We start from the raw sequence: 10,162 nt of genomic DNA on the forward strand, positions 1-10,162 counted from the left end.
TCTCGCTTGGCCTACATAGTGAAAGGCCTAATGCGCAACGCAGAGCACTGACGCTCGAATATGGCCGGGAAAACAGGGAAACCGACATGTGGGGCACACCTGTCGGGACGATGTAGCGCAGACTAGTCCAATGGAGGAGCTGGCCCACGACCTCCTCGCCACCGGTAACCGTTCATGTGGGTCGTGGGGGCCAACAACGTGGCGCAGCTCCAGCACCGCCTCTGGACACGGCGACCGCGGTGAGCGACACGCTCATCGTCGCTAGACACGGTCGGTTTGAGTGTGCCGAGGGTGGCGTTAGTGGTGTGGCACGACCAACAGTATGTTTGGTTTGTGCCCAAGGTTGCCCCATCAAAGCATTGGGTAGCCAAAATTTTGGTTGAGGTTTTGGTTGCCCATGATTTGGCGGACATTGGCAAGAAAAATGAACTAGAGTTGGCTAGAGTTCATTGGCATGCCAAAAAATGGCAACCATCCAAACAAAGACCAATCTTTGGGTCATGACCAAAATTTTGGTAAGGTGCACTTTGGCCACAATCCAAACACACCCCAACACCCGGCTCGTCGAGGATGCACGGGGCGCCGGGACGCGTCCGCGGAGTGGTGTAGCGCGGCCAACTGCATCCTCAGGACCTGAGACCATGCCGGGTCGTCTTGCTTTTTCAATGACATGCATCGATCGCATGTGAGCAAAGGGCATCTCCAACGTTGCCACGACCGCAGCTGACTACCCTGGCACACCAAAAACCATCGTCCCTCGCGCCATCGTGTTGTGCGTTCCCAGCCAGCGCCAGCTGCCCGCATTCATGCCGTCCGTCCGTATGTCGGCGTTAAGAGGCTCGGTGCCCGAGGAACCAACTCCGGCGACTTAATGACGCACCAGCACGCTTGGCCTCACCGGAATGCGCTACTTAAAGCGGCAATGCCCAGCTAACCTCCACACCATAGCGCATCGTCCTCCTACCTGGCACCACATCTGCCATGACCGCAAGTGCGAATGCTCTGCGAAGAGCTTCTCTTCGGGGATGAAGCTCGAGGTCGCCGCCCTTGCTCAAGTCACCTCTCGCGACGCAATAGTGGTGTAGCCGGACGCGGATGCGACCGCACAAGCGGTGGCCACGCTGGCGGCCGATGACGGGAGCACCGTCAGCCACGCGTCCTACTTGCCACCGTCCAACGTCCGGCACCACCGAGGTCGGGGACTCCCACTACAAAAAAAAGACACATCCTTGACATTTTGGGCCGAACGAATTTTTTTTCTGTCATACATTTGACACTTCTATGACGATAATTGTGACAAAACCCAGTATCATCATAGATGTGGTGGGCTCCTACTTCTATGACAAAAAATCATGACAGTAAATGGGCTTTTCGTCCTGGGCGGGCCGAAGACGCAACTGCATGACATTCTTTGGGCCGTCCATGACGGAAAAAACCGTGGTAGAAGCGAGGGCGAGGAAAATTTCGGGGAGTTCGCGGTTACGGTGGGAGGTCGGGGGCCGAGCGATGCGCGTTTCTCTCGTACACGTACGCGCGTGTGTGCGAGGCGTTGGCTCTAACTGAACCCGAGCGAGGCGTTGGGCTCTAACTGAACCCGAGCGATTGCACTGCAGGCTACGCGTTACTGAACCCGAGCGATTGATCAATGGCTGTTAACTGAACCCGATCGAGCGATTCCTTCGCTACTGCTGCTAACTGAAGCCGATCGATTGAATGAACAATGAGCGCTGCGGGGGGGGGGTTGGATGAACAGTGAGCGGTGGCGTTGCCTCTGGATGAACAGGACCCCGTGGTGTGGAGGGCTGGATGAACAGTAGACAGTGGAGGGGTGCCCGTGGAGGGGTGGTTGAACAGGACCCCGTGGTGTGGAGGGCTGGATGAACAGTAGACGGTGGAGGGGTGGTTGAACAGTAGCCGGTGGAGTAGCGCGCGGTGGAGGTTGGATGAACAGGAGCCCGTGGAGGCTGGAGGAGGTCGACGGTAGCCCGTGGAGGCTGGAGGAGGTCGACGGTGGAGATGAACAGTATTATGTGGAGTCCCGTTTTGCGGTAGGCCACACCCCTCCCGATGAACAGGACCCCCGTTTCGACCGTAGGAGGTCCGTTTCGTCCATTTTGCGGTACGCCACACCCCTCCCGATCAACAGGACCCCCGTTTCGACCGTAGGAGGTCCGTTTCCTCCGTTTTGCGGTACGCCACACCCCTCCCGATCAACAGGACCCCCGTTTCGACCGTAGGAGGTCCGTTTCCTCCGTTCTGCGGTACGCCAGGCCTCGTTTCCATCGCCTGTTCTGTGAACACGACCACGCATTCCGTTCCGACCCAGCCGGTTGGCTCCCACGCGTTCCGTTGCCTCCCGATGAACACGACGCATTCCGTTGCCTCCCCATGAACACGACGCATTCCGTTGCCTCCCCATGAACACGACGCATTCCCTTGCCTCCCCATGAACACGACGACGACGATGTTTCTCCGTTCCGACCCAGCCATGTACCCGAGCCCTGGCCGTACGTATGTGCGAGTAGGCGTTCAAGACCCCCCCCGTATGTACACATACGTGGCCGTATTTTCTTTCTTGCACCCTGGCCGCTGTACGTACGTGTACATGCTACGTGCGCGCCTCTACTACGACACGTACGCGCCTCTACTACGACACGTGCGCGCCTCTACATCCACCAGTATATATGTACGTACACGTTCGCAACCAGAATGACAACGCTACGTACGCTTCGACCAGGTGGGTCCCGACTGCCAGGCACTTCCTTGCGTGCGAAGATGTAGCTGGTGGGTTGTAACGCCCACGATGTGGCTATATCTCCCACGTGTCCTGGCACGACTTAGAGGCATAACCGCATAGTGGTTTTGTCGCAAGAAGGGTCATCTTCACACAATCCCATGTAATGAACAAGAATGGGATAAAGAGTTGGCTTACAATCGCCACTTCACTCAATACATAAATATCATTCATACATCATCCAAAATACAAACATATGGACCGACTACGGTCAAAATCCAGATGAAAATAAGACAACCCCAAATGCTAGATCCCCGATCGTCCCAACTGGGCTCCACTACTGATCATCAGGAAAAGACACATAGTAACGACCACGTTCCTCGTCGAACTCCCACTTGAGATCGACGCCATCGTCTGCACCGGCATCGTCGGCACCTGCAACTGGTGTTGGAAGTATCTGTGAGTCACGGGGACTCAGCAATCTCACACCCGCGAGATCAAGACTATTTAAGCTTATAGGACAAAAAGGAGCAAAAAGGTGGAGCTGCAGCGGCAAAAGCATATATGGTGGCTAACTTGCGCAAATGAGAGCGAGAAGAGAAGCAAAGGAACGGACGTCATCTGGCAATGACCAAGAAGAGGTCCTGAACACCTACTTACGTCATACATAACACAGACCGTGTTCACTTCCCGGACTCCGCCGAGAAGAGACCATCACGGCTACACACGCACTTGGTGTATTTTAATTGGGTCAAGTGACAAGTTATCTACAACCGGACATTAACAAATTCCCATCTGCCTCATAACCGTGGGCACGGCTTTCGAAAGATAATACCCTGCAGGGGTGTCCCAACTTAGCCCATCATAAGCTCTCACGGTCAACGAAGGATAAACCTTCTCCCGAAAAGACCCGATCAGTCTCGGAATCCCGGTTTACAAGACATCCCGACAATGGTAAAACAAGACCAGCAAAGCCGCCCGAATGTGCCGACAAATCCCGATAGGAGCTGCACATATCTCGTTCTCAGGGCACACCGGATAAGTCAAGCTATGAGTAAAACCAGACCTCGAGTTTCCCCGAGGTGGCCCCGCAGGCTGCTCGGTTCGGACCAACACTCGAAGGAGCACTGGCCCGGGGGGGGGGGGTTAAAATAAGATGACCCTCGGGCTCGCGAAAACCCGGGGGAAAAGGCTTAGGCGGCAAATAGTAAAATCAAAGTTGGGCCTTGCTGGAGGAGTTTTATTCAAGGCGAACTGTCAAGGGGGTCCCATAAATCACCCGACCGCGTAAGGAACGCAAACTCAAGGAACATAATCCCGGTATAACAGTAACTAGGGCGGCAAGAGTGGAACAAAACACCAGGCATAAGGCCGAGCCTTCCACCCTTTACCAAAATATATAGATGCATTAATTAAATAAGAGATATTGTGATATCCCAACATATCCATGTTCCGACATGGAACAAACTTCAACTTCACCTGCAACTAGCAACGCTATAAGAGAGGCTGAGCAAAAGCGGTGACATAGCCAAACAACGGTTTGCTAGGAAAGGATGGTTAGGGCTGACATGGCTAAAATGGGAGACATGATATAGCAAGTGATAGGTAGCGAGCATGGCAATAGAGCGAACAACTAGCATAGCAAAGATAGAAGTGATTTCGAGGGGTGGTCATCTTGCCTGCAAGATTCTCAGAGTTGTCGAAAGCTTGATCCTCGTAAGCGTACTCGACAGGTTCCTCGTTCACGAACTCGTCTCCCTGCTCTACCCAAGACAAGAACACAAACAAACGGAACAACAATCAACAACGAGAAATGCACAAGCAACATGATGCAAAACATGTATGATATGCAAGATATGATATGCGATGCATATGCGTGCTCCGGAAGGAAAATGATGAACATGGCAGTAACTTGGCAAACCAAGCATGCCACTGGAAAGGTGAGATGATTTCGGTCGAAATCGATATAAAGATCACCGGAATCGGATTCACGGTTTGCAAATGGCAAGCAAAACAAGAATGACACTAATCTGCGATAAACAACAAGATAGCACTTAAAATACAACAAGTAGCAAAGCTACAGCACCCCAACATAGCAACAAAGCACATGGCAATAATCTACAGGAGATGCTTGACAAAAGATGAACACTGAGCTACTGCTAGTTCACAACATATCAAGCTCAAACAAGCATGGCAAAAGTGCAAAAGATTACAGGTTCACAGACTTAGTGAAAAACTGGACATGGCAGAAAACAGCATCAGGTAGCAATGTTCAGAGCACTAAATCAACATGCTGCAGGAACTTAACATAGCAAAACAAGGCATGGTAGTGTTCTACTAAATGCACATGACAAAAGTCCCTTACTGACCATAAGCCAAAAAGGACCAGAAGATATGATGGTAAGCATGTAAACATAGCAAGTTTCGTTATCAGGTTTCAGACTTAGCAGAAAACAGAGCATGGCAGAGTTTATTAATATGTAGGCCTCTTTGTGAGCTCGATGCACTCACTAAAGAGCAATTCATGTAAAACCAAGCATACCTACAGCAAGATGGCATGTTTATGAAGCTATCCCTGGCAAGAAAAATTGCATAGCCTGTATGGATCAACTACAATAAGCTTGGCAAAAATGCATATCATGTTAAGAATCTGCCAGAAATATTTTATAACAAAAGTAGAGCAAGATTGAGTCATGCTATGGTACTCTAAAATTGCAAATAATTGCAGAAATGGATCAATTACAACTATAGCTACAAAACATCCTTACTGAACATCTCTAAACTATGCATGGATCTCTCTGTAGCACCAAGTTTACATGGCAACAAAATTACAGCAGACGAGGACTTAGAGAAATCACTAAGTCCTTGAAATCAGAAATATTACGGGACCTACTTTGCATGCTTGTGCTAGTCACCACAGAGATCACAAAAATACATGGACTATACCAATGGAAAGATGGCATGGCATACTTCAAAACACATGTAGAGCTCATGCTCAAAAGATGCACAGAATAAATGATACAAAAATGACAAATCTCCAAGTTCTGATAAGAACCAGAGATTAACAGCAACTAGCCCTCTTCCAACGAAGATTTGGGCATCAAGATGACCTCTAATGAAAATGGTGCAATTGAACAAAATGAAGAGCATCACGAGGCGAACAATTTGACATATTATACGCGTGAATCGGAGCTACATGCACAAAGTTATCGCATCTCGAACAGGAGCATGTGCTGAGATAAATTAGGACTTGGGAAAAAACGAAGGCTAGGAAAGTCAACGGGGGTGAGCTGTACCAGATCGGATCGAGGGGACTTGCTCGAGCCCGAGCTCGTCGCCGGCGGGAGGAGGAAAGGAGGCGGTGGCGGCGGCCGTGGGAAGGAGAGGAGGCGCCGGAGGAGGGGGGCCGCCGGCGGGGGCGGCGGTCGCCGGCTGGGGGCGGCGGCCGGAGCCCAAGGCGCGGTGGCGGCGGTGATGGCGGCGGCGCCCGGCGGGGAGGCGAGGCGGCGGCGGAGAAGACGGGCCGGAGGGCCGGCGCGCGGGCCCGGCGGGCCGGCGGGGTCCGGGCGGCGGCGGAGTGACGTGGCGACGGGCGATTCGTCCGCCGGCGCGGGCGGACGTGTCCGGCGCGGGCGGACGCTGTCCGGCGGCGCGAGGGATTTTTGCTAGGGTTAGACTGCGATTCCGTTTTTCGGGATGCCCACTCATTTATAGGTAGAGGGAGCTAGGAGACTCCAAATGAGGTGCGGTTTTCGCCCACACGATCGTGGTCGAACGACCTAGAGCATAGAAGAGAGTTTGGTGGGCTTTGGGCTGGTTCTGAAGGGAGTTTTTGCTGGATACTCAAATGGACTTTGCGGATGCCCGGTTAACCGATGGAGTACCAAACGACCTCCGAATGGAACGAAACTTGACCGGTAGTCTCCGGGTGGTATATTAAGACCACTTGACAAGCCTCGGTCCATTCCGAGAAAGTTTGACACACGCACACGAAAGAAAACAAGAGGGGTGCACCGGAGGAGATAGGAGCGCCGGATTGGAAAACGGACAACGGGGAAAATGCTCGGATGCATGAGACGAACACATATGCAAATGTAATGCGCATGATGACATGATATGAAAATGCATGACATGACAAAATACAAAACAAAAGACAAAACCCGACAACGGAGGGAAAAACATATCACATAGCCGAAAATGGCAAGAGTCGGAGTTACAAATATGGCAAGTTACATGCGGGGTGTTACAACACTCCACCACTACGGGAGGATCTCGTCCCGAGATCTAGGACTGAAAGAACTCCGGATATTCAGAACGGAGATGGTCCTCGCGTTCCCAGGTGGCTTCCCGGTCGGAATGGTGCGACCACTTCACTTTCAGGAATTTGATAGACTTGTTGCGAGTCTTGTGCTCAGTTTCTTCAAGAATAGCAACTGGGTGCTCATGATAAGACAAATCTTCTTGGAGGTCAATCTCTTCGAAGTCGATAGTGCGCTCAGGCGTCTTGAAGCACTTGCGGAGCTGTGACACGTGGAACACATCGTGCACGTTCGCGAAGTTGGAAGGAAGCTCAAGTTGATAGGCGAGGTCGCCTCTTTTGCCAATGATCTTGAAAGGACCCACGTATCTAGGGGCAAGCTTCCCTTTGATACCGAAGCGACGAGTGCCTTTCATTGGAGAGACGCGGAGGTAGACATGGTCTCCGATCTCGAAAGCCAAATCACGATGCTTACTATCATAGTAGGTCTTCTGGCGCGATTGCGCGGCTTTGAGATTATCACGGATGACTTTACACATTTCTTCAGCTTCAGTGATTAAGTCATTGCCAAGAAGTTGGCGTTCACCAGTCTCTGACCAATTGAGAGGAGTACGGCACTTTCTGCCATAGAGAATCTCGAATGGGGCCTTGCCCGAACTCGCTTGGAAGCTGTTGTTGTAGGAGAATTCAGCATATGGAAGACAATCTTCCCATTTCATGCCAAAGGAAATGACACAAGCCCTGAGCATATCTTCAAGAATTTGATTGACTCGCTCGACTTGGCCACTAGTTTGAGGGTGAAAAGCTGTGCTGAAGCGAATGTTAGTGCCCATGGCCTTCTGAAAGGAGTCCCAGAACTTAGAGGTGAAGATGCTTCCACGATCAGAAGAAATCAATTGTGGAATGCCGTGCAAAGAGACAATTCTGGAGGTGTAGAGCTCTGCCAGCTGAGCTGCTGTTATGGATTCTTTGATTGGAAGGAAATGAGCCACTTTAGAAAGCTTGTCGATGACAACGAAGATAGCATCATTTCCGCGCTTGGACTTGGGAAATCCAGTCACGAAGTCCATTTCAATATGATCAAACTTCCATACTGGGATAGCGAGAGGTTGGAGGAGACCCGCTGGTCGTTGGTGTTCTGCTTTCACTCTTCGGCAGACATCACATTCATTCACGAATTGAGCAATTTCTCGCTTCATTCGAGTCCACCAATACGACTGCTTGAGGTCATGATACATCTTCGTACTTCCAGGATGAATGGAAAGGAGAGAATTGTGCGCCTCGTTCATTATGACTTTCCTTAGATCACCTTTCGGAACCACAATCCGGTCCTCGAAGAACAAAGTGTCTCTGTCATCAATGTGATAGCACTTGAATTTGGAAAGACCCTTGTCGATACCACGTTTCACCTTCTTCACCATGGCATCAAGGAGTTGTGCCTCACGAATTTGATCTTCCAAAGTAGGAGATACGATGAGGTTGGCAAGAACGCCTTGAGGAACAACTTGGAGATTCAGCTTATGGAAAGCTTCACAAAGATCCGGTTGGAAAGGCTTGAGAATTAAGCTGTTGCAATAAGCTTTCCTGCTTAAAGCATCTGCAATGACATTTGCTTTGCCTGGAGTATATTCAATACTTGGATTGTACTCTTGAATCATTTCGACCCATCGAGTCTGCCTGAGGTTTAGGTTGGGCTGAGTGAAAATATACTTGAGACTCTTGTGATCAGTGAAAATGTCCACTTGTCTTCCCAACAAGAGATGTCTCCACGTAACCAAAGCATGGACAACTGCCGCCAACTCAAGATCGTGAGTGGGGTAGTTCTTCTCGTTGGGCTTCAACTGCCGAGAGGTATACGCCACAACTTTCTTCTCTTGCATTAACACAGCACCGAGACCTTGGAGAGAAGCATCACAGAAAACTTCATACGGCTTGGATTCATCAGGAGGAGTCAAGACAGGAGCTGTGACTAGTTTCTGTTTGAGAGTGTTGAAAGCAACGTCACACTCAGGAGACCAGACATACTTCACATGCTTCTGTAGGAGGTTGGAAAGAGGCTTTGCAATCTTGGAGAAATTCTCAACGAATCTTCGGCAATAGCTTGCAAGACCCAGGAAACTGCGGAGCTGCTTGACATTTTGAGGAGGTTCCCAATCCAGAACTGCGGACACCTTCTCGGGGTTAACAGCGATGCCCTTATCAGAGATGATGTGACCAAGGAAAAGAACTTCATCGAGCCAAAACTCACATTTGGAGAACTTCGCATAGAATTGATACTCTCTGAGCTTGTCGAGCACCAATCGCAAATGTTTGGCATGATCCTGCTTATTCTTGGAGAAGACCAAGATATCATCGAGATACACAAGAACGAATTCATTGGTATAGGGGTTGAAGATGAAATTCATCATCCGAGAGAACACCGGGGGAGCATTGACAAGGCCGAAAGACACGACAGTATATTCATAAGAACCAAAGCTTGTTCTGAAAGCTGTCTTGGGAATATCTTCTTCACGAATGCGAATCTGATGATAACCCATACGAAGGTCAAGCTTTGAGAATACTTTAGCGCCTTTGAGTTGCTCAAATAGCTCATTGATGTTGGGAAGTGGATACTTGTTCTTGATTGTCTTCTTGTTCAATGGACGGTAGTCGACACAAAGTCGGTCCGTGCCATCCTTCTTCTTGACAAAAAGAACACCACAACCCCATGGAGAAGAACTCGGTCTGATCAAACCCAGACGTTCTTGTTCATCGAGCTGCTTCTTCAATTCCTTCAGCTCGTTTGGTCCAAGCTTGTATGGACGCTTGCAAACGGGTACAGTACCAGGCTCTAGTTCGATAACGAACTCAACTGGTCGATGAGGAGGCATACCCGGAAGCTCTTCTGGAAAGACATCTTGATACTCGCAAACGACTGGAATTTGAGAGATGGCATCCAATTCGCCCTTCTCATTGAGAGAGAAAAACCAAATGTGTCGGGGATATACCCCGCGGTATGACCCGGCCGGAGGTGTGACCCGGTCGGACTTGGCACTTCACCGTGACCCGCCGGAGGACTGGCAACTCACGGGTCTGGCGGCTCACTGTCAGACGACTCACGAGCCTGACGACTCACGGATGACCCCTACGGTGGGTCAGATAGAAGACTAGGCCCAAGGCCCAGAAGGCCG

Source organism: Aegilops tauschii, chromosome 5 (assembly GCF_002575655.3).
Source record: "Aegilops tauschii subsp. strangulata cultivar AL8/78 chromosome 5, Aet v6.0, whole genome shotgun sequence".
Lineage (NCBI taxonomy): Eukaryota > Viridiplantae > Streptophyta > Magnoliopsida > Poales > Poaceae > Aegilops > Aegilops tauschii.